The sequence below is a fragment of the Condylura cristata genome, unplaced genomic scaffold (assembly GCF_000260355.1).
Source record: "Condylura cristata isolate star-nosed mole 26May11 unplaced genomic scaffold, ConCri1.0 scaffold00028, whole genome shotgun sequence".
Lineage (NCBI taxonomy): Eukaryota > Metazoa > Chordata > Mammalia > Eulipotyphla > Talpidae > Condylura > Condylura cristata.
In genome coordinates this window covers 6,180,639-6,204,757 of record NW_004567129.1, presented here as the reverse complement: position 1 = coordinate 6,204,757, position 24,119 = coordinate 6,180,639, and the positions used below count along the sequence as shown (strand labels likewise).

The 24,119-nt window shown below is 53.2% G+C and overlaps 1 protein-coding gene across 2 annotated transcripts in view; it reads left to right on the top strand.

Moving 5' to 3' along the window:
* Window positions 1–24,119, top strand: part of CMIP (c-Maf inducing protein) — a 191,481-nt gene that overhangs the window by 85,840 nt on the left and 81,522 nt on the right. Inside the window, exon 1 of one of the 2 annotated variants that reach the window (XM_012730619.1) lies at window positions 15,380–15,467. The exons of the other annotated variant lie outside the window; for it this stretch is intronic. The gene's annotated coding sequence lies outside the window, so the exon portion shown is untranslated. Of the gene's footprint in view, window positions 1–15,379; window positions 15,468–24,119 lie in introns of those variants that run through there. 2 annotated transcript variants of the gene reach the window in all.

The following is a 24,119-nucleotide window of genomic DNA, read 5'->3' as shown; positions in this document are numbered from 1 at the left end:
GCACAGGGTAGTCCATATGCCTAGCAAAGACATGCCCTAAAGGTCACCAGTGCCAAGGAAGAGAAACCCTGACTTGGAGGCCATGAGGGACAGAGGGAAGCACCCGGAATGTGGCTGTAGAGGTGGAGTGAGCCTGGCCAGGCAGGCTGCCATGCAGAATAAAAATAATGCCCACGGCATATGCCAGGAGAATAAAAATAATGCCCACAGCAGCCATCCATATCTACAGAATACTTCTCAGGGTGCTGGGCGTCACCAGAAGTGCCTTGCCTGCATCATCTCATTTACACCTGCCCCGCCACGTGGGTAGTCCAGGAACTGCACACAGTAGGCCTTCAGGAAAGGGAGCTCCTTCCCCTCCTCCTGCAGACAGGCAGGCGGTTCCTTTCAGCACCTGACCCCTCCCTCTCCAGGTACTCTGTCCTTTGAAAGCCAGGCGCAAACACTGGCCGACAGGCAGATAAGATTCTGTGTAAATACGTAGCCCTCCCGGTGGAACCACCTCACCCGTGTTTGTGAGTGATGGGGTGGGGTTGCCTGGCAACCAGGCCCGCCAGGCCTGCCTGCTGCCCCGCCGCCGCCAGCACTTCCTTCTGTGTGAGCTTCCAGCTTCTTGGCACCCACAGGCCCGGAATGCTGGGAGAGCGAGAGGGTGTCCTTCCTCTGTTGTTTTTTTTATTTAAAGAGAACACCAGGCCTGGCCGAGTGGACCAGGTGATACAACACAGGGCCTGAATTTAGACTGACTGGGCCTGGGGGACTAGAATGATGAAGAGAACGCATTTGTTTTTTCAGGGAAGGAATGCCTTACTAGATGAAAATGCATTATTATTGTAGCAGAATTGGTCATTTATTGAGCACCCACTGTGCGCCCAGAATCTTCATGAGTCTGTGCTCATCACCATGGTGGGCTGCTGTGAGCTGAGCCCTGCATTCCAAGCTAGGAGCAAATCGAGCATGAGATGCAAAACCTTTTCTGTGATTCTACAGTCTGTTGAGGAAAGAAAGAAAAACATGCATCATATTATTTCAGGTGGTCATCGGTGTTTTGCAGAAATGAGTCGGGGAGTGGTGGTGGGGTACAGGAGACTTAGGGTCATTTCCTGGGCAAGACGTTTGGCCAAAGTCTTGAAGGAAGGGGACTACCTGTGAAAGTTTTTGTGGGATAGGTAAGAGCCTGCGTCCCTAAATCATATACAGTGTTATAACTAACATCACCTCAATAAAAATAATACAATTCTTAAAAATGCAATTAAAAGAAAGATAATTAGGGGAAGTGTGGGTGTGTGTTTGTGGGGTAACACAAAGGCTTGTGCAGGAGTGGTGCCTAGCAGTGCCAGGGAGGCAGGTGGCAGGAACTAGGTTGGAGAGCATGGAGCTGGGCACTGGATTGCCCCTGGGGAGAAGTAGGCCGTTTCTCTGGGCTAAGAGGGACATGTCTAGCTTTGGAGAATTGTCTAAATGGGACCTCCAGTCCCATCACTAGCCATGTGTGGCCATTTAAGCTGAAAATAATTGAGACAAAATAACATCAAAAATTCAGCTCTCTTGGCCCTTCCTGGTGGTGCAGCGGGTTAAAGCACAGCACTGAGAAGCTAAAGCCACTTCCGCACGAGTTCGATCCCCACCTGCCCCGGAGGTGACCACATGGTGCGGCAGACCTCTCCTGACCCGCCCGCTGCTCCCCTCAGCAGTGTACTTCGTTGATCTGCTTTTTCTGCTCCCCACTCGGTCTATGGTGAAGCCTCTAGCTGCCCCTGAGCCTCTGGCCTGTACCCCATTTCTGTATGCACAAATAAATAAATCTTAAAAAAAAAAATTCAGCTCTCTAGTCAGAATGGCTGCGTTTCAAGTGTTCACTCGTCACTGCAGACCTAGAACATTTCCTCCCCTCTGTGCAGATGTTCCCTCGGACAGCGCTGGGGGCACACTGTAGAGCTGGGGGTGCTGCTGACTCTTGGCCACTTGGCAGCATAGGTGGAGGCTGGGACAAGCAATCAGAGCAGGGCCTGATTGGAGGTAGACGGCAGGGCTTGTTCTGGGGTGTGTGTAAACGTGTGAGGGGAGGAGCCCAAGGCAGCCATTTATGAGCTGAGGGGCAGAGAGTAACCATACCTCACCTGATCTGTGTGGTGCCTGAGGCAGGTCTCTGGGTCTCCTGATGACAGCCTCATTTTACATCCAAGCAGGCCGGGCTCGTGGAGGGGCGTGAGGTTTCCAGGGCCCAGGAGTCAGACTTGGGTCTTCTTGGTAGTGGGACTGCCTCGTCTGTGGTTCTTGCATCCTAGGAAACACCTGCCAGATGCCAGGCCCTGCTGCCCCGCACAGTTTCATCAGGCAGGACCTGGAGCCTGGCTGTGTGGCGCAGGGGCCCAGCTGCCTCTGGGCCAGGGCAGTGCTCCGTAGGCTGTGGGGAGTGGGTCCCCCGGCTGCTCGATGCCGTTGCCTTGTCTCCCAGCCACTCTCCCTGCCCCGAACCACCCAGCTCCACTTGCACCTTTCCTGAGCACCCTCCCAGGCTCATTCTTCTCTCCAGGAAAGACTCTGTGCCAGCATTTAAGGGCCCTGAGGTCATATTTCACAGCACGAAGGTGGGCATTTTCCAATGTGGAGACTTGAGGCCCAGAGAGATGCAGTCACTTGCTCAAAATCACACAGCAGCTCAGTCGAGGAGGCAGGATTTGAACTCAGTGCTCCCCAAGACCAAAGTCCTTGATGAATCACCAGTGAGCAGGGGCCTCCTCCAGAGGGCTGTGCAGTTTTATTTTCAGACATCGTCCTAGCCCAGGGTCGAGTGGCCTGGAATCTGTGTGCGTTGCAAAACAAGAGGCCAAATTGCTTGGAGCAAGAAGTATTTTATCCTTTGCATAAAAGCACCCCTGCTCATAAGGCTGGGACCCATACTGACTTAGAGGGGCTTCAGTTACTAATGCTCCTAGCCGGGCTGGCACTGGGAGGGCAGACACAGCCCTGTGTTCAAGTCCTAGCTCTGCCTCTTCTCCCCACCCCTGCCGACTCCACTTAGGGCACCGATTCTATGCACTGCTGTTCCCTCTTTACCATAGAACGAGAATGATACTCTCATCCTGGGGGAAGCCCCTTTCCTTCCAGGCTGTGGTCTGGAACCAGAGCACCAGCCTCACCTGGAAGTCTATTAGAAATGCACAATCTCAGCCCTACCCTAGCCTGCTGCATTCTGATCTGGGGGTTCATCAGACACCCTGAGTGATCCACGTACTCATCGAAAGCAAGAGCTCTGGCATAGACCTAAGGAGGTGATCCAGGTGCCACCAAGCACACCCAGGACTCCCCTCCCGGAGACTCTTATCTTCTCACTAGCCGTGTGTTGCACCTCAAGCTGTTACTGCTAAGGACTTTCCAGTGTGGAGTTAGGCGCTTTGGAAAACAGATCGATACCTAGAAAAGCATCTTCCTTTGGCCCCACTCTGCTGCAGCACTGGGAGAACCAGGCTTCCATTCAGATGGCTCGCTGCAGCCTATGATCTCAGCCCCAGGTCTGGACCCAGCCTTTGGAGGGGGCCTGGGTCATGCTGCTGGAAGAGCTGCAGAACCCCCCTGAGCCCATGGCCCCGTGGCCAGCCCCCTTGTGTCCTGTCAATCCTTCTTCTTGCAGGTGAATATGAGCAGTCTGAGAGCCCCTGGCCATGTGGGAGAGAAACAGGCAGCTGTGATATCACAGCAGAGCCCAGGCTTTAACTGGTCAAATAAATCTGCCGGGGAATGGGGTGGGGAGGGACGCAAGGGCAAGGCTTTCAGGGCCCACTGTAAAGGATTGTTTGCACCGGGCTTTCACCATCAGCATCCCCGCACCCCTACTTAACTGGCCTTTCTTGTGGGGAGGGGCAGATGGGGGGGAGCTTCACAAAGACCTCCAGAGGCTTGCCTTTAAAGTGTGTCTATGCCTATGTCTTTGTGTGTGCATGTTATATATTTAATGCTCGTGGAGTAGAGATAAAACCACAAAGCAATTAGAGAGGAGTTGAGTCTCCATATAATGTGGCTCTCAGCCCCTTCCTGGACTCGCTGAAGGTTGATGGGGGGCATGAATGCTGAGGATGTGTTAAGACAAGAGCCAGACTGCCCGCGCAGTCAGCCCGGGGAGGCCAGCCGGTCTCGAGCGCCCCACCACGGAGCTCTCTGCAGGAGCGCTTGAGCGATTGTGACCCCGATGGCCCAGCAGACCATGCCTTTAGAATTTGGGTGCTGGTGCTGGGGAAAGAACCAGCACGTTGGACACATAATATGTGCCCAATAAATATTTGATGAGCTTCTAGAAGCAGGTAGGTAGAATGAATAAAACATGCCCAGCTAATGGTTGAATGCAGGGAGGACAAATTTGCAAATGAGCCTGAGGAAGGAGGGTGTCCCAGCGGTTCTGTGTGCTGGTGCCTATTCCTGAGGTGGGGCTCCAGGCCAGGAGGACAAGGGTGGAGCAGCGGTCTCCAGAGTGGGGTCAATGAAGGACTGATGTTCCATTGTGTCTTGAGGACACCTTGGAGGAAGGCAGAAGTGAGATGGTTGCCGTAGAATGTACAGAAAGTTCCTTCTTGAACCAAGTGACACTGGCCGGCCTTCCAAAGGGAGATTTGCCCCTTTGGGTGCCAGCGGGCTCCCTCAGAGGAGAGTCGTCTTTCTCCCTGTTTTCCTGTGTGAACCGTGCATCCTCCAAGACGCACCGAAATGCACTGCTCCTGGTAACTTCAATCCCAGGCCCAGCCAGCGCCTGGGAGAGCACTTTTCTCCGCTCTCCCACTGCATGCTTCTGCTCCCGGCCAGACATGGCCCAGCCTGGCAGCTTGGACCTGGCTGCTCGGGGTTGGAGATGGCCGCCTGCTCGTTTCCAGGTTCCTAGGAAAGGACCCCATATGGCAGGGCTTAGGGCCAATCACCCTGCTGCTAGGCAGGGTCAGAGTGCACCTCTGGTAACTATGGCAATACCACAGCCAGTGAGGGCAGGGATGTTGGAGGGGAAGTTGAATTTTTCAAAGAGGAGACTGTAGCTGTGCCCCTTGCCACCTCAGCCCCCAGGAGCTCATCCCACCACCAACACCTACGACTCCCCACCTCCTGTACCCCCCACCCACACCCCCCTTCATTCTTCAGCCCTTTCCTCATCCTCAGTGAAGGTTGCATTCCGCAGCATCTGTCTGCTGTGAGTTTCGCCCCCTTCAGGACAGGCCAGCCCCGCATGTCTTTCCCAGCTCCTCCTGAGGCTAATGCGCCGGGAGTGGGCACAGACGTGGATGTGCTGTCCCGCCCTCTTCCAGGGCACTCACAGGAGACTTCAAGAAACTTCAGGTGAGACTCTTTAGAAAACAGGGCAAGCAGTGGGCCTTGGATGCCAAAATCCAGCAGCAGGGATGGTTGACTGTCATTTGTTTGGACAAGCAAGGATTCTGTCACTCTGTCTTAGACACCCTGAAGAGACAAAGGCGCTTCAGAATCCAGGTTGCCTTCTCCCCAAGAAGGAGGGCGCGCTGGGTGGCTGGGAGCATTTGCTTCCAGATGAAATTATGTGCTTGGGGTTTGGGTGGACTTAGGCCTCATTCATATGTCTCTGTTTGCTCAGCCTGCCAGGCCCTGTACCTGGTCTCCAGCCTCCTGGGGACTGATTGGGGCCTTGCTGTTTTTCCAGAGAGTGAAGGAACATTATCTTATCCTGAGCTCTCTTCCTCAGGCTACCAACACCCTTCTTCCCCCTCTACCACTCCTGCTCCTCCCTCTCTGCCCCTAGGTGAGGCTGAGAGAGGAGGCTGAGTCATTGGATTTGAGTCCCAGCTCAGTCACTTGTTAGCTGTGAGACCCTGGGCATTTTATTTGATCTCTCTTTTTCTTCATCTATACAATGAGGACCTTATTGCCTGCCTACTAGGTATTGGCAAGGGCAAAAATACTCCCGCTTCTCCGAGGATACAGCAATCCTACTCCCAGTTACAGTTCCCCCAAAACAGAGTACACTGGATATAACTCAGGTTATTCAGCAAAAGTAGGATAAACAAATTATGTTACAATTGTGTGGTAGAATACTATACAGCAACCAAAAATAACACGCTATGGATGAATGTCGCAGTTAGCATGTAGAACAAAAATAAGCCAGATACAGAGTTGTTTATACTGCATGATTTCTTTTATATGAAGTTCAAGGGCAGACAAAAGTAGCCCATAGTGATAGAAGTCAGAGGGGGGTGTTGACCAGTAAGGGGCGGGGTGCTGGCTGTGGTCATGTAAGTAGTGTGGCCTGGCATTAGAGAACATGGAACAGACTGGGGAAGGGGGTTTGTGTCAGTGGGGTGCTGGTGAATCTGCTTTCTGGGGAGTTGGGACTTTGGGGAGGCCCCTTGATTTAAGTAATGTTTTTCAGTTTCTGCTATGGAAATACGCCCACTGTGGCAAAAACAAGACTGCTGTATGCAAAATTAAGAGCTTCATATGTGACTCCTAGGAGTCAGGAAGATCACACAGCACCACAGCTCTGCCTGGGGCCCAGGGGGTGACCTTGCTGGGACTCAGTTTTCTCATATGTGAAACAGATAACATCTACTTTACAGCGTTGCTGTGAGGATTAAATGTGCAAATATGCATCAAGTGCTTGCTTTTGGTGCCGGAACATAGTAGGTACTATAAAGTTCATCCATTCATTCTTCTTTCACTCACTCCTTCAGCCCATTGGCATCTGTACATTGAGTGCCTACTGTGTGATAGGCCTGTACCTTTGCCCCACTCCCTTGGAGGGCCTGCAGAGAGGGCTGGCTGGAGCCCCATATGTGCAATTTGAGCTAAGTGTAGTCACTTTGTTAGAAATCTCCGTTGTGAGGCCACCAATGCACGGCTGATGAGGGGCCAGTGGTGCACGCTTGCAGCCCAGGTGTATGACCGTATGTCCTGACAACCCATCCCGCCACCCACATCGGCAGTCGGAACACATGCACCATACTGCCGTGAACAGGAAACCGAGTGGGGTATATGGAAGCTCTGTATGTCCTCTACCTCTGGAAATAGGAAACTATTCTAAAAAGTAATCCATTAAAGAAAGAAAAGGCCGCCCTCCCTGGTGGCGCAGCGGGTGAAAGCACAGCACTAAGAAGCTGAAGCCATGTCAGCATGAATTCGATCCCTGCCCTGAAGGTGACCCACATGGCGCGGCAGACCTCTCCTGACCCGCCCACTGCTCTCTCAGCTCTCCTCAGCAGTGGACTTCATCAGTTGGCCTGTTCTGCTCCCCACTCTGTCTCTGGTGGGTCCTCTCATTGCCCCTGCATCTCTGGTCTGTACCCCAGCTCTGTATGCATAAATAAATAAATCTTAAAAAAAAAAAGAAAGAAAAGGCCATCCAGAGAGGCATGGCTGGTGTTCACCCCCACTAATCACCTGGACTGGTCACACCCTGTCTTCGGCAGAGTGCTTGGGGGGCCATGCCTCTCAAGCCAGGCAGGTTCCCTTAGGCCCCTAGCCTTTCCCTGGGAAAGGAAGAACCAGTCTCTTCTTGCACTGATGGGTGGAACTGTAATTACATGACCCTTCTGATCCCCCAGCCCAGCCCCAGCCCTCTCTGCCTTCCTCTCTGGAGGAAGAGACTCACCCACCAGGAGTCCTTGGCCCCAGCCCTGGGTGCCAGCCAGGGCACTTTGATGTGTTTTGACGGGTCCTTGGGTCCTTGGGTCCTTGGGCCAATTCCCCTCCTTCCCTGCATGAACCTTTTTTTTGCCTTTTTCTTCCCAAGGCTTCAAAGACCTTGAGCTCACTCTGAAATAGCCATCTCTTTCCTAGATCTCCAGAGTGGTGATTTCTGGACACCACCTCAGACTCAGCTTCCCATTTCTGCTGGTCAGCCCGGGCTCCCTTGTGGCTCCAGTGTCCCCTGAACCTGTTCAGAGCAGCCCTCGACCATGTCAGCTCCCCTGTGGACTTGGGCCTCCCTTTCTAAGGCGGGAGGCTCAGGGGGTTCGTCTTGGAAAGCCCCTTCTGCCAGTCTCATGAGATGCAATGCAGGCGTGGGAATATTAATTAACTTAGGTATTTTGGGTTCTTCCTTGCTACTATTTAGGAATTCCTTGCTCTTCTGGGCCTTAATAGTGGCGACAAAGAGTGGGGAGCAGCACCTACCATGTGCAGGCAGTCCATCCCCTCCATCCCCCCACTTGCAGAGGGCATCTCTTACAAGGAGCTCCTTGCTCGGAGTGCCTGATTTTAAACTGGGCTCCTTTCTCATTGGCCCTGCTGGCTGGTGACTTCCAGCCCACAGCCAGAGGGGCCCAAGGTCCCAGTGCTGGTTGTGAAAGCAACAGGCCCTCTGGGAGACCCAGCCCCTCAGGCTCTGTTAAGGTTGGTGGCCAGCTCATCCCGGTTTGCCTGGGACTTCCCTGTGCAGTGTGGCAAGTCCCTCTTTCCCAAAAGCCCCTGGCCCCAGGCACCAGCAGGGCGGTCATCCCGGAGCAGATCCAGTGACTCCAGTATCTGTGCTTTGGATTGAGAGAGCACTAGGAGAAAAAGCTCCAGAATGAAATGCCTCATTGTCCCTAGATAGCAGCCAAAACAGAGCTCAAAATATGCCTTTTCACTGTGTAGGAACAGCCAGGATTTTAAAGGAAACCCTAAGACGAGAACTTTCTTTTTAAAAGAAAGGCATGCCCTGCTTACTATTCTTCCTTCAAGTTGAGGGCCGGAGCTGGGAGGAATTTGACTGTCGGCTTAGCAGGAAGATTGGCTCCTTCAGGACTCAGATTTCACGAGTGAAATGAGAACGGTTTTGTTTTGGTTTCATTTTTGTAGTAAATACAATCTATGTTCATTTTACTGAAAATGGCTTTGTGGGTGAAGGGGGGACCTGGCAGTGGGAGGTTCAGACACGGGCAGCACCCAGAAGTTACCCACCAGGAGAAGCTGCTGGTGGTTTGGTGGCAACTAGGAAGGCTGCGGGGGGCTCATGGGTCACCTAAGTCGGGAGCTCACAGCCACCAGTGATAGAGGGGGGAGGTTGTGGGAGACTCTGTAAGCCAGGGACTTGGATCTCGGCCTGTGACAGCCCCGCCCTTTGCTCAGTTCACTCACTCGCCTCTCAGGTGTGACGCGCTAGTGCTGGGGAGACCTCGGGGCGGACACCATTCCTGCTGCCAGGGCCACAGACCAGGAAGGACAGACGCAGGTGGACACTCACACTCCAGCCCAAAGTTGAGGTCACATGTCAGGGTCTGCACTGTCCCCAGGTGTCCCCAGGGCCCGGGACACAGTCAGTGCTTGCTGAATGGTTGCGGAAGGAACCTTTGAGCAGGGCATTGTCATGATGGAGGTCTGTCTCATCTCGGCTTGGAAAGGGGAGTGTTCATTGTTCCATCTTTTTGAATTCAAAGGCGCAGGCCGGCTGCTTTGGGAAAGCTGCTGTATGACATGAAAACCAAGATAAACTGAGACACGTGTGTCCCAGACGCATCTGAGTAAGCAGCAAAAGGGAGGTCAATTGCTTTACTCACAGCAGATGACGGTGGGTGTGTTATCATCATTACTAGTTTACAGAGGAGGAAACTGAGGCACAGAGAGTCCGGTGGTTGAGTCCAAGTCTTGCAGTAGTGGTAGGGGGTGCCCTGTACCTCTGAAGCTTTGTGGGCTCAGAACAGCCACGAGGAGCTGCTTGATTAAGTTGACCTAGTGCTGACTCATGAGACCCTCCACGCCACCAGCAGTGGCTTCAGGCACCCAGCTCTTCTAGGTGGCTTGGAGCAGGGGCTGTGTGGGCTGCAGGGACAGATAACTTTCCCCTGAATCAAGCCGGGTCTCCAGAGGGATGTTCTGGGCTCAGGAAGGAAGGTCCCATGTGAGAGTGACTTCATCCATTAGCGCAGCGTAAACACGAGGCTGGGCCCTGGGGACACAACACTGTGCTCCCCCCAGGGCTGCTTGAATCCCTACCCAGGGGATAGCAGCAAATCCAAGCCGCAAGTGGGTGTTAGGGGCTTGAGCTCAAGTTCTGTCTGTGCCCTTGCTGGCCTGCGAGCTTGCAGTCTCCCGGATGTGTGTGCGAGGTCTGTGACAGCTCTCAGGGAAGGGGTGTGCTTCCGGCTCAGGGTCTTGACCATTGGGCCCTTAACAGACACTTGAGTAAATTTTGTAGACAGCTAAATAAACTAGAACATTTTGAAGTAAGAGAATACTCATGAATGCTTGCTTCATGCCTGGTGCTATTTTATAACCTCACCAAATCTCCATACCAGCCCTGTGGGGTAGGAAGTGCCATCTTGCATCAGATCTGAGCCCTGTTGCTTCTAAGACATCCTTTCTCTTATGTCCTTGTCAGAGAAGCCAGAACTTCATGATCCCTTAAGGGAAGTTCTACTCTGCATCTGAATTCATGAAATATGATCTCACAGTGATCATTCTAGATTAGGAAACCATGACACAGAGGGGCACTGTAGTTTGCTCAGGGACACACAGCCAGAGTGGGGAGGCAGGGCAGCGCCTGTTACCAAAGTCCGGTGTCATATCAACTCCAGTGTGCTGTGGTTACATGAACTAATTCTGGTGTGGAACAATGGGAAGAGTGTGGCATCTAGACTTGCACAGATCCAGCGTGGGGTCCCCCTCCTGTGACTTGGTAATAACCACATGCCTTTGTGATGTCCTAGTGCTTTTGGTGTTCTTAGTTGAGATATGGAAGTGTGATTTTTAAAAGATTTATTTATTTATGCATACAGAACTGGGGTACAGGCCAGAGATGCAGGAGGTGCAGGGGCGGTGAGAGGATTCACCAGAGACAGAGTGGGGAGCAGAACAGTCAACCTGAGGAAGTACCCCGCTGAGGGGAGCAGCAGGCAGGTCGGGAGAGGTCTGCTGTGCCATGTGGGTCACCTCCAGGGCTGGGGATCGAACTCGCACTGAAGCGGCTCCAGCTAGCTTCGTACTGCTGTGTCTTAACCCGTTGTGCCACCAGGGAGGGCGGAAGTGTGATTTTAATGGGGTTAAAATTGGTGATGTTCAAGAAGGACTTGGCTGCAGTGAACGCTGTGTTTCTCACCCTCACCATCGCCACTGCCGTCTTTACTACACATCACTATCACCACCATCACCGTCTCCTGCAATGAAAGGTGCTATGTGTAAGGTGCTTCTGTTCTCCCTGGGACTTTGTCACCTGGATGCAGTGTGCCCTTGTCCCATGCCAGCCCTGAGCCATGTGGGCTCTCCTAGCATGCAGCCTCCATGTCAGGCCATGCCTGACTTCAGAAAGGCTTATGTTAAGTGTCCAACCTCCCATCCTGAGACCTGTAGGCTATAAATTTGGGTTTGCAAAAGGAGAGCGTTTTGAGTTCTGTGAGTGCAGGGAGGGAGAAGGAGAAGCCTCCAGCAGGGTTTTCTGGAGCGTCAGGAGAGGACTCGGTATGAGCCCTTCTGTCCAACCTACTACAAGCCTGTAGGTTCCATTCAGGGGCCATTCAGGACAGTGGGAGGTTGGGAAAGCCCAAGTGCTGCGAGTGGGTGCCCCCTTTTCCTCTTCTGTGACATGGGCACCCAACACTGAATACACTTCCTGCCTCCAGGCCTCCCTCGCTATCTCACCACACCTCCCCTGTTCTGCACCACTTGTGGGAAACACGCGTGTGGTTTTTCTTATCTCAGAGAATCGTCCCTTTCCCGGAGAGTTCAGACAGCTGTCTCCTGGGTTTCTGTGGAGGGGCTTTTAGAGGCAGGATAGACTCAGAGTGTGGAATGCAAGGGACCAGTGAAGTTTCCACCTGTGGAAGAGGAGGACAGGGATGGGTGTCCATGGGGCGCCAGCGCCATGGTGATGGTTCTTCTGAGGAAAGCACTACCGCCTGAGTTCTTTAAAAGTGCCTTACTGGTGAGAAGAATGATTTCCCAAAGAAAGAAGCTGCTGCCCTCATCTCCACATCCTCCCTCCCTGGTGCTGTGACTATCTTAGTGGCATTTCCTAAAATGAGGTTGGTTCTATGACGTCCATAGGTGTGCTAGCAAAAACAAAAATAACACCCACCACAAAAAACCAGCTAAAGCCCCAAGTTCTGTGACGTAGAGAAGGAAGTGGCATAAACAGGCTGCAGGACCTCCCAGTGCCTTTAACAGGTTGCTGTGAATTATAAACTCAGTGAGGACAATAGCAGGATCTCTTCCTCCTCCTCTTTTTTTTTTTTTTTTTGTCCTAAAGAAAAGGACAAGATAATATATATATTAATCTTGAAAAAAAAAAAAGGGACAAGATCTCACTCACCCTGTAAGCCACACTAGAAAGCACCGTCCTTGTGACGTGTCTCTCCTTTCCCTGGTCCTTCAGCCTGGAAGTGTGTGCTCTTCCCCGATGAGTCGGTGTGCAGAGTATAGTTCCTGGCGGCAGAAGGGCACCTTGCCTTTTCTGCCTGGGAGACGACACAGCAAGCTGTGTGCAGGCATTTGCGGTGCCTCTGGAGACCGTGACCTGGAAGCAGCAACACCTGCTCCCGGCTCTAGCGGCTGCAGGAGGTGCGCTGCTGACAGCCAGCTCTCCTCCCACACTGTCCTCTGGCTGGCAGAGACCAGTCCAAGCCACCTGCTGCCCTGGGCCTAGGCGCCCCTACCTTGGCTTGCAGGCCCGGGCCGCCGGCACCAGCTGACCTTTCCAGCTGTATCTTTCTCTCCTCTCCATGCAGGCCAGCAGGGTAGAGTCGAAGGAGTGCTTGGCCAAGTCTGCAGACAAGCTAACAGCTCAGGTCTTGCTCAGCGCAGGCAAACCATAGTGCTCTCCTGAGCCTCTGTCTACCTCTTTGGGTTCAGAGAAGAATTCCAGTTGACCTCTGGGTACCTCGGTTTCCTCTGTAGGGAAATGGTGGTGGTGTCATCTGCTTGGAAAGGCTGTCATTGGGGTGTTGACGATGAGGGCTGGTGGAGGTCAGCCGCGGGCAGAGGACCCTCAGAAGAGCCGCTTGCAGGGTCCCAGAACTCCACCTGGCCACCTCCTGGTTTGCAGCCTTTGGCACTGCCTTCCTGAGCCACCCACAACCTCATCACCATGACCACCCTTCCCTCCAGACTTTGGGTGCTATTTTCTTTTTTTAAAGATCTACTTACTTATTTAGACATACAGAACAGGGGTACAGGCCAGAGGTGCAGGGGCAGTGAGGGGATTCACCAGAGACAGAGCGGGGAACAGAACAGGCAGATCGACAAAGTACACTGCTGAGGGGAGCAGCGGGCAGGTCAGGAGAGGTCTGCCGGCCACGTGGGTCACCTCCAGGGTGGGGATCGAACTGGCACTCAAGTGGCTGCAGCCAGCTTGCAGTGCTGCATCCTAACCCGTTGACCACCAGGGAGGGCCTGGGTGCTGTTTTCTAGCCTGAGAGCAATGTGTACTTCATGAGAAGGGTCACCTTGAGCCTCCTTCCTGAAGGAGACCTGCAGAATCCTGCGAGGCCAGTTCTGGGGTGTTTCAATAGGGAGAAGGAAGGAAACATGGACTGGGATTATTCCAGAACCAGACCCCCGCACTCCCCTGAGCATTGCCTGCCTTCAGTTTACCAGGCAGGCATCACAAAAGTTCTGTCAAAAACACAGGGCTCTGCTACTTTAACAGAACGCAATGATGCAATGATTTGCCAAGTACTGAGCTTAGTACTGAGCTCGGAAAAATGTGCTCTGTCTGGCTGAAGTCACCCCTTCTGCTCACAGGGTCCTTGAAAGGGGTGGTGGAGCAGCATCTTCACCTGCCTTTAGACACACCTGCTTCATTGGCCCCCATCCCAATGCCACCCAGTACCCTCCCCACTCCCCGCGGGCGTCCTCCCTCCCCCCTACCTTCCCTGAGGGTGTGAGCTCACGGAGCAGGCGCTTGCACGCATGGCCTCATCTCAGCTCCTCAGCAGCCCCATGAGGGCAAGGCTGTGATCACAGCTCTCGGGGCATGTAGGCACCCGAGACTCAGCAGAGGGCACCAGAGCCTTCCTTGTTGGGCCCTGGGCAGCAGCACTCAAATGCAGGTAATGTCCACAAAACACCCACTTCACCCTTTGAAAGTGAAGGATTCGCCAGCATTCACAAGGTTCTGCGCCTGTTGCCTCTGTCCAGTTACAGAAAATTTTCACCAACCCAAAAGGCAACCCATCTCCATTCTCTCTCCTTGTTCCCCCTTGCTGCCCCCAGCCTGTGTCCTGCCCTAGGGCTCTGCCACGCTGGTCATTCCATACCAGCAGAACCCACCGCATTGGGCCTCTGTCTGTGAGGGCTGCTTCCACTGCCGGCTTCAACCGTGCCATGTGGACAGGGTTGCTTTTATGGCTGAGTCCTAGTCTGCTGTGTACAGAACATGTCTGCGCTGTCCATTTGTCCACTGATGGGCGTCTGGGTCGCTTGCACAGTTTGGCTATTATACGTTCCCTGGACATTTGTGTCCAAGTATCTGTTTGAGTCCGTTTTCCATTTTGTCGCTGTCTAGCGAGCCGGGGCATTGCTGGGCTTAGCATCTTAGGAGCGGTGTCTTCTTCAGCTCCTGACAATACTCCGAGGGAGCTAAAGATGGGGAAGGCGAGGCACAGAGTGATGAACTGCTGACCTCACTGGACAAACACACCAAGGAGGCCGAGTGGGGTTTGACCTAGGCTGGGAGTCTGGCTCACAGGCCCCAGAGTTCCTGCTCTCTGCTTCCCTGGAGGGCCCGGACACCGGGGGGCCGCTCCCCACCTGGAGGAAAGCCCAACTGCTCAGCACAGCGCCCTGGGAATTCCGCCCCAGATATTTGTGGGCTGACATGACTGCTCAGCCCATCTCAGAGCCTGTGGGCCAAGTCATGCTTTTAAAGTCACTTATCAGACAGGGCTTGAAAGGGGCGGGGACCAGGATGGGCTGGTCTGGGAATCAAAGGGCTGCCCTGAAAGGCAGTAAGTGGCCTGTAATTGCTCCCTGGTGGTCAGTGGGAATGTTTTCAGTTTCAAGGAACGCTGTTCTTTGAGTCAGCAATGGACCTCATTGCCGGTAAACAGAAGAACACCCCGCTTTTCCCTACGTCACTTCCCAGCAAGCGCACCCATCCAGACCCAGCCCAGAACCCCAGGAAGGAGCGTGCTGAGAGGCGGTGGCTGCTCCACACCGAGTTCCCACTTCCATTCTCTGGCACCCCGGCACAGTCCTGACAAGCATAGCTCTGGGGATTCCCAACTGGGGGATTCGAAGCCATGAGTTAGGAGGGAAAAGGATGTTCCTGGATTGACATGCTGTGCTCAGAGAGCAGAAACCCAGCGGTCTGGACACTGCTGGGGAGCGGGGAAGGGGGGAGAGTGAGAATATGACCGCACAGCTCCGGGGCCTTAGTGCCAGCGCCCCGCGGCCCTGGAGCTCCTGACGTGGCAGTGTGTTCCCAGGCATGCGCCGCCGGACCGCTGTGTCATCGAGAAGAGGGCCTGTGTAACGCAAGCAGAGAGGAGACTTTTCTGTCTACAATTATTAAAGTTTCTCTGAAGGGCCTTGGCACTTGGAGGGTAAGCTCTGGCTGGCGTTGCCTCTGACCTTGCCGCCCGGCTGGCACTGAAAGAGGGACTTGTTCTGAGGCTGCAGATGGGCCCACTTGCTAGCGGTGGGGCTGCCTGGCCCTTTTGTCTCCCCACGGCCAGGCAGTGTTGGAGAGTCCCGGGCTGCATGTCTGTGTGAGCAGCCCCCCCGGTCAGGAGTTCGGTCCCCAGGGTCGTGCTGTGGCCTCGCTTCCAGCTGTGGACCCTCGCGGCAGCAAAGGAGGCTCTGTCCTGTGACCCTGAGCGCGATCGGCCACCAAACTATTCTCGTTATGAGTTGAGCAACCCTTGTGGCTAAATCTGAATTCTTTCTCAATCAGTGCCGATTTTGCCTTTTAAAAATAAACCATTGGGAATGCTTGTCCCAGAGCGGCAAGCAGGACCAGCCCTCAGTGAGAGTTTTCCACAGGGTTTCCTACAGTCACCAGTGATTTAGAGGGCATCAGCGGGTTCCCGAAGAGGGCTGTTACCGCCAGGTCCCTTCTTTTCTACTGTCCCCAGTTGGGGCCAGTTTTCTTTCCTTTGGACCCAGGCTTTCCACCCCTCTCTGCCTTGAGGGCAGTCCTCACATGGGGCTCTGGGTGATACCAGAGCATTGGAAGCTCTGAGCCCAGGGCCAAAGGGCTGAGTAGTTCTGCAGAAGGCAAAGCCGGAGTGTCCCCCATGCCGGGGCAGGCCAGCCAGATGAGTGAGCCGCGTTTCAGTGCTCCTGTTAAATGGGCTGTAGAGAGGAAGGCTGCAAGCATTTGGAGATCCAGACTGGAAGCTTTTGCCATTGCAAAGGAAAAATGAAAGGAGGCAGAATTTGAACAGAGGGTGTAGAAAATCATGGGTGAATAGAGGGGCAGAGTAGCTGGATCCCAACACAGGGATGGCACTGTGGACTAGGCCCAGGTAAGCTGGGCATGGGTTGCTCCAAAGCAGGCTTGGGAAGGCAGGTCAGCAGGAGAACTCAGGGTCAGCATGAGGCATTGATCTCAAGGAAGCTGGAGGTCATCCAGGTGGTGGCTAGCAGAACGTCCCAGAACCGCTGGAAGCACTGCAGAAGAACTTGACAGATGCTGAGTCTGAAGCTCAGGAAACAGACTCTTAATGCAGTTTTCGATTATTTATTTCAAGCTGAGTATAAGACTGTGTGTGTGTGTGTGTGTGTGTCTTTGTGTAAAAGCGTCCTTCTCTGTAAAAAGTGATCCTGTTTTTATGCAGCTGGCCATAGAGTTTTCTGTTGAAATTGATCATCTGGTCATAGAATTTTCTGTTGAAACTGATGAGGCCATCAGCCAGACAGAGTGGACAGGTGGACACAGATTGATGGCAATGATGTGCACCCAGTCTCTTCCTGAGAGGGAGGTTGCTGCCCTCGGAAGGAACCTCTGTTTCATCCTGTATAGATCAGGCTGGCACCGTCCATCATCTGAGCTATCAACACGTGAGGAGACGCTAGGGCAGGGTTTTCTACTCCTGAAATGGCCTCTGAAAGAGTCCCCCAAGACCTTAATTCTTGCTCAGAAAAGGGATGCCTGCCTGGTGGCTGGGTGTCGTGTGTGGAGCCCGGACACCTGCATGTGAACTTCTTGGGTCACCTCGGCCTTTCTTTAAAGAACAGTCTCCAAGCCAGCTATTACCACATCCATTAGTCTGTGAAATTCTTAGAATTCACAACATTTATTTTGAACTTCTTTTTTTTTTTTTTAATTGAGGTAGTGTTCACGTCACACAAAATCAGCCAAGCATACAATTCAGTAACCCTGGTGCCTTCACAGTCTTACATGGCTGTCACCTCTCTCTCTAAAAGGCCCATTAGCCCTCACTCCTGGTCTCTTCCCAGCCCTTGACAACCATTAATCTACTTTCTGTCTCTGTGGGTTTATCTGTTGGCCATGTTTCATGTGAATGGAATCACTCGCTGTGAGGCCTTTTGTGCCTGGCTCCTTGCGTTTAACAAGTTTTCAAGGTTCATCCATGTCTAGTCCGGTCTGCATGTGTCAGTATAAATTCATTGCACTTTACGGAGATGTTCAAACCGCAGAATTTGCTGGTGTCCTAGGTTATAGCATCTTTCTTCCCTGGACCTTGGCAGGTCCCCACCTATCCTCCTTCTCCCCCAAGATTTCCACCTCACCCCTTGGCCACAGGACAAGGGGTGCAGCTTAGTAGCGGCCTAGCTTTTCCCAAATCCTATCATGTAGCCCTCCCTCCCACACTCCAAGCTCAGCCACACCCACCCTGCTGCCTCCCACTGTTCTTCCAACACGTTTTTTCCCTCTTTCCACCCCACTCCCATCCCTTTCCATCTCCGCAGTCTAGCAACTCGACTGAACTCTGCAGAACTGGTGATGGTCTCACCCAGAGAGTCAGTACCCTCCTGAAGCCTCATCCCATGCAAATAGCAGTATCCCCCATTCACCGTGAACTGGAAGACAGAGTACAGGGCGCTGCCAGTGAATGTTTGTCGAGGGAATGAATGGTCCAATGAATAAACAAATGGCATTCTCACTCTCTGACTTCACGGCTTTCTCTTGCTGGCTTCTGTGATGTGTCATGTCATTTTTCATGCTTCCTAAAATGACCCAGTCTGTGTCTTCTTCTCCTGAGTTGGAGACACATTTTTTTTTTAAGAGAAGTTGTAGGTTTACAGCAAAATCAAGGGGAATGTACAGAGATTTCCCATGCACAGTTTCCTTTATTATCACTTCCCTACCAGAAAAGTGTGTTACAATTGCTGAGCCTGTGACACATTGTAACTACCCAAAGCTAGCACATTTTATTATGGTTCATGAATGTATAATGATATACACCCATCATTAAGGAATCACAATAAATTTTTTCACTGCCTTATAATCCTGTTGTTGATCTCTCCTCCCTCCCAAGCCCTGGCGACCACTGATCCTTTTATTCTCTCCTCTGCTTTGTCTTTTCTAGAATGTCATAGTGTCGGAACCATAAAATATATAGCCTTTTCAAATTGTCTTCTTTTGTTTAATAATAAGCACTTAAGATCTCTCCAAGTCTTTTCATGACTTGAGAGCTCCATTCTTTTTTAGTGTTGCGTAATATTCTGCTGTGAAGATGTGCCCAAACTATCCATTTACCTACTGGAAGACATTTTGGTTGCTTCCAAGTTTTAGCAATTGTCAACAAAGCTGCTGTAAACATCCATGGGCAGGTTTTCTTGTGGCCACTAGTTTCCAGGAGCTGATTTCTAATGATCCTAGAGATCTCCCACTAGCCCCATCTTGGGAGGGAAAGATGGTTCTGATCCTGCAGCACAGTGGTTCCAGAGAAAGGTGAGACATCACCCAGGCTGTTCATAAACAGCTGCATGTAAGAACTTCCTGTCACCTATCCCAGAAACCTGGCTGGAAGCCTGAGCCCCGGTGAGACCTGAGCTGAGAACAATCTGGGATTCCCACTTGTTATTTGAAAGGCCAGCTTCTGACTGCCAGCAGGCTCTCTGTTCACCCAGAACTATTGCGTATGTTCGTCTCAAATTACACCCTGCCTGCCTCGAAGAGGAAGGTGGTTTCCAGAGCAAGCGGTGACCCCTGTGAAGTGAGGCCATCAGCCACTCTTTTCTACACAGGAAGAGTCCACACATCCATCTTGAAGGATGGGCCCTCCCCTGCATTTCCTCACTCTCTCTTTTTCCCCTGGGAAACAACAAGCTGGGTAGCTCCATGCTTGCTTCCCCATGTCAGCTCTGTGGGGTGGTTATTATTCTCTGCTTCCTTATGAAGCCATCTGCTTGGTCCAAACCAGCATCCCCCAGCTTTAGCTGCTTTCCTTGCTCCCCTGGGCTCATCAGTCGCATCCTATGCATTTATTCTGTTTACCTACCTTGCTTCCTGTCTACCTCTTCCATAACACAGGAAGTTCACAAGAGCAGGGATAGTGTTGATCATGGCACACGGTAGGGCTTCAGTGCTGCCTACCCTGATACTGTTCACTCTTAGTGTGTGCAGGGCATTGTCCCCCACCCCACCCCCCCGGCCCAGCCTTACAGTGATCCCATCAGCAAGTTCTTCTGCAACCCCACTTTCTCCATGAAGAAACTGAGGTTCCAGCAGGCTAACTTGCCCTCTTACCCAGGCCATGTGGCCCACAAAAGGCAGGGCCAGGTGTGAAGCCTGGGCCCTTTCACCATTACAATTTGAGAAACATACTCTGAACACAGTCCTACTTTCTACACATTTCTACTGTTAGGCACTGCTGCTGCCTGCCTGTGAGAGAAAAACGTGCGTGGACATAGAGGGTCCTCGTCCATATGCAGACTGTGCTGGTGGGCGTTGGTCGCCTCATGGCCACCCTGGCCAGCGTGCCTGGCACGCAGGGCCCCTCTCTGTTGAGTAAGGCAGGTGCATGACAAGGGGAAACAGAGCAGTAGTAAGGTACGTCCACACACACAGAAGAGCACCCCATCTGTTTGCACACGTTGACCATGTCCTGGTTAACTGGTACCCAGATACGGGTGCAGAGCATGTGTGTCTGTATGTCACACGGCTCGCCCCGCGCACGCTTTTGTCTTTGAAACTCACAGCGCCGTGGCCAGATTTGTAGCGAGTGCACGTGTGGGCTCCCAGCAGTGGAAGCTCCAGGGCTTGTTTACACCTTTCACTATCTGTGGGCGCTGGTGTTCTGCGCCAACCTTGAGATGTGTATTGGTGACCAGGTGGCCCTCCTCGGGGTGCACGAGGGCCTGGATATCAGAGATGCAGAGGTGGTCGGTTCACACAGATGCTGCCAAGTGCTGGCCAAAGAGCCGCTCTGACCCATACTCCCACCAGCTGTGTACCAGCGTGCGGGCCTGCCACGCCCTCGCCACCACTGGACACTCACTTTCCCCCCCATCTTTTTTTTTTGCGTGTGTGGTAAAATACACATAAGAAAATGAGCCTTTTGTAAGTCTGTAGTCCAGTGACATTAAGTCTGTTCACTTCATGGTGCCACCATCAGCAGTGTCTGTCCATCTGGCTGCAGAACTGAAAGCCTGTCCCCAGTAATCACTAACCTCCAGCCCGAACACCCCCAATTATTCTCATCCCCTGAGTCCCACACTCCATGGACCTCGTATAGGTCATGTGGTTCTGTCTTTCTGTGACTGACTTATTTCTTTTAGCCACAGGGCTTCAGGATTCACCATGTGGAGACGTGTCAGGAGAGCCTTCCTCCCTCGGTCTGGTCATGTTTCTTCGCACGGACAGATCACATTTTGTGTGTCCAGAACCCCTCAGTGAACACTTGGGTGGCTTCCACTGTCTGGCCGCTGTGGATGAAGCCGCCGTAAACATGATCATATCTCCAAGTCCTGCTTTCCTTTCTCTGGGGTCCGCGCCCAGAAGTGAGTTCGCTAAATCATAGAGGAATGCCGGGTTTCCGTTCTTGAGGAATCTCCCAGCTGTGTTTCATGCTGGCTGCGCCCGTTCACATCCCCCCCGGCTCCATTCCTCACGTCCTTACCAACACTTGTTGCTTTCTGGATCCCGTTTTGGTCCTCTGGCCCTCCCAGTGTGTGTGAGGTACGGGTAGTAGCTTCCTTGTTGAAAGCCGTGCTGGGAGGTGTGTGCCGATTACACGGTGGCTCGCGTTTGCATCCAGAGGAATGAAGTTTGAATGCCTGTGTCTGGATATCCACCTTGAATATTAGTCACTACATTCCAGGTTCTTGCAGGGGACACGGGGCTCTGTCAGGGGGTCTTGTAATCATTGTGACACAGCTGGTATAAATTCGGTGCTCAGTGCATTCAATTGTGTTGAATTAAGTTACCAGCGAAAGAACAGATGTGCACTGGGATTCCAGAGAGGAGTGGCTATGGCAAGGACACCCTTGGGTGGTGGAAACTGAAGAACTGAACCTGCTTCCGCAGGGGCTGACCACCGTCCTGAGGCCTCGAGGACGATTTTCTCTGCCAGGAAAGGATCTGTTCGCCCTCCCAAATTCCTGTGCCTCTGTCCCCGCTGAGCCCCACATCCTGCGTCTGTGGAGTAGAGGGATGGCTGCAACCCCAGAGACACCCAACCCCAGAGACACCCAGGCAGAAACAGCTGCTGGCTGTGACCCCGAATGGGCCCTCCCAGGACCACAGGGGACAGCAGAGACCGTGTTGCACTCTGACCAAAGGCATCCACGTCCAGGCGTCCATGCCTTCTGGACATAATGGATCGAGGGGGACAGGGCTGAGGTTCGGGCCAGGCCTGCTAGGCACTGTCTGTAGTCATTTTGAGTGTGTGCTTTGTCTAAGAGCTTTGTTTACCCCATTCACTTGCTCCTGCCATGAAGACGCCCTTAGGTGATCTCAGCAGATTCCCAAGTGGATTCTGGGCTGGGCTGTCCAATCAGTGCCCGAGGCTGGTTTCCAGAACAGGAAGACCTAGAGACGCCCTGTGCTTTTCATCCCCAAGAGCCTCCTTCTTCCTCTTTCTTCCTTCTCCCTCCCTTCCCTGTAGCTGAGGGGCTGCCAGTGGCCACGGTGGCTGCCAGCATCTCCATGCCAGGGCTGACCGTGGCCAGAGGGGATGGGTGAGGCCGGAGTGGAGGCTTGGCTTGCCTCCTCTCTGTCGGGTATACGGAGAGTAGGGCCACCCTCCTCAGGGCCTTTTCCTGAGGACAGAGGCGCTGCAAAACCCTTTCCTTGTTCATTCAACCACAAATTCAGGTTCCCTCCCTCCTACCTCCCTGAGTGTGTCATGGAGGGTGGGGTTCGCGCCAGATGCTGAGGTCATCTGTTGAGTGACAGAAGAAAGAAGACAATTTCTTTCAGTGATGGCATATGTGGCGATAGGTTGGCAACTGCAGGGGTCTTCCATGAGCTCAGAGCAGAGATGCTGAGTACTGGAGGGCAGGGGGTGTGAGGAAGGGTGAGGGTGGGTACCCCAGGCTAGACACTGAGGCACTGATGGGCGGGAGAGGCCTCTGGGAGGGGTTATTCTGCAAACTTGTTCGGCTCGGCCCCCTGCGGTCCAGCTTTGTCTCAGAAAGGGCTGCAGTGTGCTCATGAGAGGCAGCCCTGCCCTGGAAAGTTCAGGAGTGCCCATTCGGCTCTGCCCCTCCTAGCTGGGTGGCCCCGGACAGTCACCTCCTGAATCTGGGCCTGTTTCCTGTGTGTGTTGGACTAAGACATTCTTCTCATTCTTTTTCTCCACCCCTCGCTTCTCCTGGTATTTTCTAGATGTCTCTCTTGGTGGAGGGCACTCCCCCAGCTGTCTTTACACTCTCAGGTTCTCCATATGGGACTGTCACACTGGCTTGTTCCCATGCTGTTGGGAGAACCCAAGAATCTGAGGAGCTTGGACAACTGGGGACTCTGCCCTCGTCTGGCTGCTCCTCAGACCCCACTGGGGTACCTTTGGAGCCAGCCACATGCACCTCACCGAAGAACCATTCCCTCTAGGGTCCTCATGCTGGCTCCCAACTCTTCCATTCCCTCTGCCGGGAGTGCCTAGAGCACCCCCATCCCACCTGACAACCAGCTTATGGGTCAGTTCTAGGTAGCCCGGGCCTGTGTTCCAGCATGTTTTTCCCTGCCCTTTGGGACCTATGCCTCTCAATTACAGTGCTTATCATGTTGTGTTGTTGCTACCTTTTGTATAGCTGTGCATCCTCTGCCCTCCCCACCTAGAGGCCCACGCTGGCACCTCCCAGGGTCCCCAGGCCAGGGTCTGACCAAGCAGGTTGGGATGTGCTGTAGTAGAGAATGACCTGGCCGCTAAGTCCATGGCAAGGTCTGTCACTGGCTGCTGAGGGCCCTTAATTAACTTCTTGGAGCTTCCCTTTCTTCTTCTACCAGATGGGGGTTCTCTACCGGGGGTGGGGGCTGGAAGAACCATGGGATATCATGCAAGAACCATTAGATATCATGGATCAGTGGCTGTGACGTCTTAGCCGAGGGCTGCCTTGAAACTTGTGGGCTGCTGTGGTCCTTAAAAATGTCGCTGACTCAGTTGGAGACATGCTGACTGTGGGTCACACCCCTCAAGAGCCTTGTTCAACAGCTCTGGTGGCACAGATGCCAACCCACACACCCCAGGGACCCAGATTTCCATCACCATCTCATGCCGGCAATGGTGACCAGGGTCGCAAGGGTCTGAACGTGAAAATATCAGTCCTTTGCTCTATTATTAAACCTCTTGAGCCATTTGGCCATAAAAGGGGGCAGCTGCCATGGTCAGACCAGTGATTAATGAGCCAGAATGTGCCTCCTGACCGTCTCCACGGAGCGCCGATGGGGAGAGTGGCCTTGGCCTGCTCCTTCACCAGCTCCTCAAGGGCCCCTTTCCCGAAGGTCCCACAGCCCAGGTGGCCCTTCCCATGGGCCGTCAGGTGGACTGGGGGCTTGATAGGAGGTAAGAGGAGGTGGAGGAGCCTGGGGGAGCCAGTGTCTGTTTCTGGGATGCCAACTGGGACCTCCCCAGACTCTCCATAGCTGATGGGGTCCTGCTAATCCTCCAGAGTGAGTTCATTACCCCCTGCCTCAGGTCAACTCCAAGTTGTTCCATCTATTTGAAGTAACCTGTGGGTGATGCAGGGACTGGGGATGGGGATGGGGGCGTTTGCCCAAAACCCCAAACTTCTTTCTTCTTGAAACTTACAAATAGTCACCTTGCACACAAGCACTTCCCTCACTG